Source organism: Oryctolagus cuniculus, chromosome 8 (genome assembly GCF_051225735.1).
Source record: "Oryctolagus cuniculus isolate XC-2025 breed Fujian yellow rabbit chromosome 8, ASM5122573v1, whole genome shotgun sequence".
Lineage (NCBI taxonomy): Eukaryota > Metazoa > Chordata > Mammalia > Lagomorpha > Leporidae > Oryctolagus > Oryctolagus cuniculus.
This window is the reverse complement of record NC_142874.1, coordinates 141,920,984-141,928,272: the sequence shown is the minus strand read 5'-3', so window position 1 is coordinate 141,928,272 and position 7,289 is coordinate 141,920,984. Positions and strand designations below refer to the sequence as shown.

General features: G+C 43.2%; 1 long non-coding RNA gene across 1 annotated transcript; it reads right to left on the bottom strand.

The window, feature by feature from the left end:
- Positions 1 to 3,677: 3,677 nt before the first annotated feature.
- On the bottom strand, positions 3,678 to 5,003 carry LOC149125208 (uncharacterized). Its single transcript, XR_016212604.1, has 2 exons — positions 4,764 to 5,003; positions 3,678 to 3,917 (listed from the first exon to the last, which is right to left on the bottom strand). It is a non-coding gene; the product is annotated as an uncharacterized LOC149125208 (long non-coding RNA).
- Between the last annotated feature and the right edge of the window lie 2,286 nt (positions 5,004 to 7,289).

Genomic DNA, 7,289 nt, shown 5'->3' with positions numbered 1-7,289 from the left:
GCAATGGCAAAAGGAAGACATTTCTCTCCGTCTCTCTCTCTCACTGTCCACTCTGCCTGTCAAACATAAAAATAAAATAAAATAAAAAAGTTTGATGAGATCCCTTCCCTGAACTCAGCTACGGTTCTGTCCAAATCTAACTACTGTCAACAAATGTACACATTAGTGTGCACTAATACTTTCCCATAATCGATATCTGACCACTTTGTATATCAAAATTTTGAGTTTTTCATCAATATACTCACGTGTGCCAACATTCCCAAACTCTCTGAGATGAAAGTGAAGGAAATGGCACTAGAAAAGAAATATCAGACAACATGAGTGAGCTACTGTGTATCCACAGTTACCTTGAATGTAAATGGAGTAAACTCTCTAGTTATAAATATGCCAAGTGACTAAGTGAATTGATGAAAGCACTCATTCTATGCTGCTTACAACATAACTCCACATCTAGGGGCACATGGGCACTGAAAGTAACACATACCATGAGATATTTCACACAGATGGAGTCCAAGGAAGGCAATAATCAGATTTCTACCAGATAAATAAATTTCAAATTAAGTTGGTATAAAGAGGTGGGAAGTGCATTATATAATGATGAAGGATTTAATTCCCCAGGAGGAAATAACAATGTTAAATGTGCATCCACCCAATATGCCTTCACCTCGATACAGAAAGGAAATGATAAGAAACCAGGACAGTGAGATTCCAGTACAATAATGACAGAAAGGTGCTTTCTGTTGAAAGCTTCTAAATGTGAGAGGGTCATCCTATTGCCTTATCCTGCTTGTACCTTCACACCCATGTTTTTAGACTAATGTATATGATACCTAGAGGCTATTCCATCTAAGAAAGAAGATGTGTGCTGGGAATATTACTTTAAAAATGTGTTGTAAGATTCTCAAACTAACATGCTGTTTCAGCACTGGGATATTTCAATGACACAGAGCTGTTGGGCTTTTGCATCTGACTAATTTTTTTTTTTTTGCGTGATTTTGAGCATGGACATATAGATGTGAAACACTATTAACAGAGAAATCCACAACAGAAGCTATGTTTTGTAGAAAGTGGGACATAGAGATGCCAAGCAGAGTTGATCATGTTGTGTTAATCAGAAAAGAACTTCAGGAAGTGAGAATTCAAACAAAACAGAACTAGAAGTAAATAGATTAGTTATTCTCTCCATTTGAAATTTTTCTTTTAAAAAAATCTTGATTGTTTATGGTATATAAAACTTGAACATTTATGAAGTACCGTGTGATGTTTCATGCATGAATACATAGTGTGATGTTCAATTGAATCCAACATATCTGCCCTCTCCAACATTTATCACTTCTTTATGGTGGAAACATTCAGTGTTAACCTTGAAAATCTGAGTTCAATCCTTTTAAGCAAGATCAAACTTCGTTCTAAGTCTGTACCCTGATGTCTAGCACCTCTCCACCATCTTTATAAAAATTTATGCTTCCTTGGGACCAGCACTGTGGTATAGCAGGGAGGCCTCTTCCCACAGTACTGGAAATCACTAAGGGCGGTGGTTCATGTCCCAGCTGCTCCACTTGCGCCTCTGCACAGACAGGGGAGGCCCGAGGAAGCTCCTGGCTCCTGGCTTCAGACCAGCGCTTCTCCTGCCTGTCTCAGTGAGTCAGCGGATGGACTTGGCATCTCTCTCTTTTTCTGCCTCTGCCTCTCTGTAAAACCGTCTTTCAAAAACAGTAATAAATCTTTAAAAAAGAAGAAAACTAGCAGGTGTTCAACATGCTTGTTGTGTTTCCAAAATCCACTGCACATGATCACTTTTGTGTTATGGTACCTTAGTTTTTAACTGAAGGAACCATCTGGAACAATATCAATGTTAACTACAACTCATTTAAAATAAAAGCACAAAACTTTTCAGCAGTGTTCCAACCAAATGTGTTAAAGCTGTCACGCTGAGACTCCATTCTCCTCCAGAAAGGGAGTGTTCCAATTTCTGGGTCTTGATCATTTTTCTTGGTGCTGGTGTTCAAACTGTTGTCTGGGTGTATTGGATTATTTGAATACAAAATGGAGAAGGGTAACACGAATTGAAGCACAGTATTCCTTCTTTCAAATGTCATCTCTTTTTTTTTTTTTTTGACGGGCAGAGTGGACAGTGTGAGAGAGAGACAGAGAGAAAGGTCTTCCTTTTGCCGTTGCTTCACATCCAATGGCCGCCGCGGCCAGCGCGCTACGGCCAGCGCACCACGCTGATTCGATGGCAGGAGCCAGGTGCTTCTCCTGGTCTCCCATGGGGTGCAGGGCCCAAGCACTTGGGCCATCCTCCACTGCACTCCTGGGGCACAGCAGAGAGCTGCCCTGGAAGAGGGGCAACCGGGACAGAATCCATTTCCCCAACTGGGACTAGAACCCGGTGTGCTGCGGCACTGCAAGGTGGAGGATTAGCCTAGTGAGCCGCGGCACAGGCCCAAATGTCATCTCTTAAAACGGCTATCTTGCACAAGCATCCAGTGATTGTGCATTAAAGTGGCTGTGGCTTAAACTTACATATTATTTTTCGGAACAGGTGTTGTGAGATTACCAGATGGAAACACTTATCCAGAGCATATGAGGAGTCTAGGGTCACAAAGAGAGCCCTCCGGCACCTTGTGCCTTGACTAAGTACTGTTCAAGGAACGTATTTGTCTAGTTTCCATAGGTCTGTGGGCATGTGGTGCTGGAAAGGGTTCAGAATGCAGACCCCCACACACAAAAACGAAGAAGTCATACGGGCCCATGGGAGACAGTGCACCTCAGCAACATGAGTGAATGGTAGGGAAAAGGCAGACAGCCTAGGGAGAGTGCAGGCTTTGTGATTCATGTGTTTGGGTGGGCACGATCTGGGGACAGAGTAGGGAGGGAGAAATTGCATCCTCAGTGCAGACTCCATGTGTGCTGTGCACAAGGCCAGCATGGGTGCTGTCATATAGCGAGATCAGGTAGACCTTCACCTCGCTCACTGATGCACATGGTGACTTTCAGTATGAGAACATCTGCACCAAAATTACCATGGACTCCCCACTGCTGGAGACCTGCTTTCTCCCTCACAGTTTCTAGTGGTGCCCCCTCAGCAACACTTCACAGCAGTGTTAGGGTCACCACAGCTTATGGACACTCAGGAGACCGATGTGGGGGATTGACTCTCAAGTGTGTATTGGGCCTGGGGAGGTGCTACTGAAAATGAGTCCATCTCAGGGTGGGCTCCTGTGCTTGTTGCTCTCCTCCATGGTGTTTATGAACTGCCCCTTCCCACCTGAATTCAAGGTAGATCAGTGCAGCTGTTGTGACCCCAGGTCTCATGTCAATGCCCCGTGCTATGAGTGTAGGGATGGTCATCCTTCCAAAGATGTAATCATGGGGTGACCATAAACTTGAAGCAGACACAAATGCTTTGTCTTAACACATGTGAACTCTTCTTCAGAGTGAATCTCCACTCAATGTTGGTACCTGAGCAGACAATCCAGGGGGACACATAGAGCAAAATCAGGACTTGAAGTTCCCTAGCAGCTTTTATTTTCTGAAGTATGTGTTCATGCTTGATATTCCTAGAATTGGAGGTAGCTTTCCCTTTGGAAAGTGTGTGATTTCCCCACAGTGCTAATTGCAGTTCAGTGTGACCCAAAAGCATAGCAAATAGGAAAGAGATGTTGACACAGAGATTGGTTGCCAGGACTTTATATGAGATATAGAAAAAAAAAAAACTTAATGGCACGATTCTGGAGTAAAGATGGTTCTCTCCAATGTGTGGAGGCAATGATGAGTTCATTCTTCATTTTTGACTTTTTCCCGGCAACAGATATACTTGGAGTTAAATAGGCCGCAGCTACCATCTATCACCTCCCAAGGATCACAGTATTTTTTGCACGAACAGGGCATTTTCTGGCTTCTCAGCGGCGAAACTAGGGTAGAGAGAGGGGTCCTTCTATGAATACAAGGATCAAGAAAAGCCAGGACCATTCCACACTTAGATGAGAGGGTCTCATATGGACTACATCACAGCCAGCAGCAGGAAGAGCACCCAGCCCCTGGAAGGAACAGACACAGCAAGTGTGGTCACAAACACGATTTGAGACCCTTTCTCCTTTGTCCGAGTCTTTGTGCTCCTGACCTTGTCAAACACATCTGAACACAGCTTTAGCTGGGTCTCCAGGTTCTCAACGTTTCTCTACTAAGCAGTGTCAAATGCTGTCCTCATAACTGGATTACACATTTGACCCAGGGTGACTTCCCTTAAGACTCTCCAAATTTGGACAAGGCTATTCCAAAGACATATGTTGGAATACACAGCCTTTTGTGAGGAACATCTCTTTGAGGCTTTTGACTTTCAATGTTTATTCTATTTCATTCTATTTGTTTGTAACATTTAGTATTAACTCTTAATGCATTTGTACCTCTTGGGGTATACACAATACCTTAACAAAGCACAGAGTGTACTTGGATCCAATCAGCTAGTAACCTCTGTAGTCCACACTTGAACCATTTTGTTGAATGTTCCCTGCTTTGCAGTCTCTCTGTAGGAAATGCCAGAGTATTCAGATCTATGGTTGCCCTGCTGTGGTGGGGAACACTAGGAACTACTAGCTGGACATACCTGTTGAACTGAACCCTGTTGGAAAAAACTCAAGGCTATGAGAACCTAAGTAAATTCAGCAGAGTCACTAAGACCTTTGAAGACTCAACCCCAGAGCCTTCCTCCAACCTTTCCTCTTCAGTTTCGGTAGTTCCTCCATGTTGGATTCTCTCACCTGGATCCTGAAGAGCAGAGGTTTCATCCTCAGCAAAGGAGATGGCCATGACCTGGCCACCCACATCTGTCCCCTCCTGGTCTGGAATCTCTTCATCTGATGGTGGCACAGGCTCAACCTTGGCCTGGAGTGCCACCAGGACAATGGCAGTGAGGAGGGCGAACGTCCTCATGTCTGGGAGTGAGCTGGAGGCAGGAAGAGCAGGGTTCTGAGTGTGCTGTAAGTGAGGACGAGACTTGATTATATAGTGCTAGGAGCAGGCTCTGTGACAAAGGCTGCAGTTAGAGACGGGCTGTATTTGATCCGGGCGGGGGGGGGGGAGCTGCCATGCCTTCAAAGTGCCTCTGCTGGTGCTCTGTTCTCACCGTCTGCATTATGGCAGGCATCTGTGTGTTTTCCCTCCATCTATGCTTCATGCTGATAATCGAGATAAAGGACTGGATATTTCCCTCCAATTCCCATCTGCTTGAATATTTACTTCAGAATAATAAAAAGAAAACGAAGAGTCATTTCATTTGTTAATTTCTGGGAGCAAAGTTTGTTATTTTCCAAACATGGAGCCTGGTATCCATTTTTGTTTTAGACACTGAAGCCATACCTGGAGCCCAATGCAGAGGAGTGAAATTCTTTAACATGTTCTAGGGTGTAGCCCTCCCCTTGGAGGAGGAGTGAGTTTGTGGGGTGTTATGTCCATTTGTGCCAGTGTGAGGGGAATAATGCTGTCCTCATTTTGTCATTGTCACTAGCTCAGGAGGCTTCTAGGGAGAGAGATGTTCAAATTGTTCAGAGGCACTTTCATTCCTGAGATACGTATGTCTGAGCACATCACATGGAGCATGATCCAGATACATCTTCTGCTTTGAGAGATAGCAGAATAATGAACACCATTATCCCTAACTTTTTCGGAGGCCTAAAACTTTTATGTTTGGAAAATTTTATATCCGTAGAAGGACAAAGTCAAATGTCAAAAGTCTGATGAAGGCCAGTGCCGCGGCTCAATATGCGAATTGTCTGCCTTGCAGTGCCGGCACACCAGGTTCATGTCCCGGTCGTGGCGCCAGATTCTGTCCCGGTTGCCCCTCTTCCAGGCCAGCCCTCTGCTGTGCCCCAGGAGTGCAGTGGAGGATGGCCCAAGTTCTTGGGTCCTGCACACGCATGGGAAACCTGGAGAAGTGCCTGGCTCCTGGCTTCAGATCAGCTAGGTGCGCTGGCCATGGGGGCCATTTGAAGGTGAACCAATGGCAAAAGGAAGACCTTTCTCTCTGTCTCTCTCTCTCACTGTCCACTCTGCCTGTCAAAAATAAAAATAAAATTAAAAAAAATTAAAAAAAAAAAATGTTTGATGAGATCCCTTCCCTGAACTCAGCTACGGTTCTGTCCAAATCTAACTACTGTCAACAAATGTACACATTAGTGTGCACTAATACTTTCCCATAATGTGATATCTGACCTCTTTGTATATCAAAGCATATTGAGTTTTTCATCAATATACTCAAGTGTGCCAACATTCCCAAACTCTCTGAGATGAAAGTGAAGGAAATGGCACTAGAAAAGAAATACCAGACAACATGAGTGAGCCACTGTGTATCAACAGTTAACTTGAATGTAAATGGAGTAAAATCTCTAGTTATAAATATGTCAAGTGACTAAGTGAATTGATGAAAGCATCATTCTATGCTGCTTACAACATAACTCCACATCTAGGGGCACATGGGCACTGAAAGTGACAAATACCATGAGATATTCCACACAGGTTGATTCCAAAGGAAAGCAATAATCGGATTTCCACCAGATAAATAAATTTCAAATTAAGTTGGTATAAAGAGGTGGGAAGGTCATTATATAATGATGAAGGATTTAATTCAACAGAAGAAAATAACAATGTTAAATGTGCATCCACCCAATACGCCTTCACCTCGATACAGAAAGGAAATGATAAGAGACCAGAACAGTGAGATTCCAGTACGTTAATGACAGAAAGGTGCTTTCTGTTTCTAGGAAAATCAAAGCTACCAAACATGAGAGGGTCATCCTATTCCCTTATCTTTTTCGCACCTACACACCCATGTTCTTACACTAATGTATATGATACCTAGAGGCTATTCCATCTAACAAAGAAGGTGTGTCATAGGAATATTACTGTAAAACTGTGTTGTGAGATTCTGAAACTAATGCTCTGTGTCAGCATTGGGATATTTCACTGACACAGAGCTGTTGGGCTTTAGCATCTGACTAATTTTTTTTGGCGTGATTTTGAGCATGGACATATAGATGTGAAACCCTATTAACAGAGAAATCCACAACAGAAGCTATGTTTTGTAGAAAGTGGGACATAGAGATGCCAAGCAGAGTTGATCATGTTGTGTTAATCAGAAAAGAATCACAGGAAATGAGAACTAAGGAAACAGGACTAAAAGCAAGCAGAGTAGATAGTTCTCTCCATTTGAAACTTCTTTTTTCCTTAAAAAATCCGTATTGTTACCTGATACATAAAGATTGAACATTAATGAAGCACCGTGTGATGTT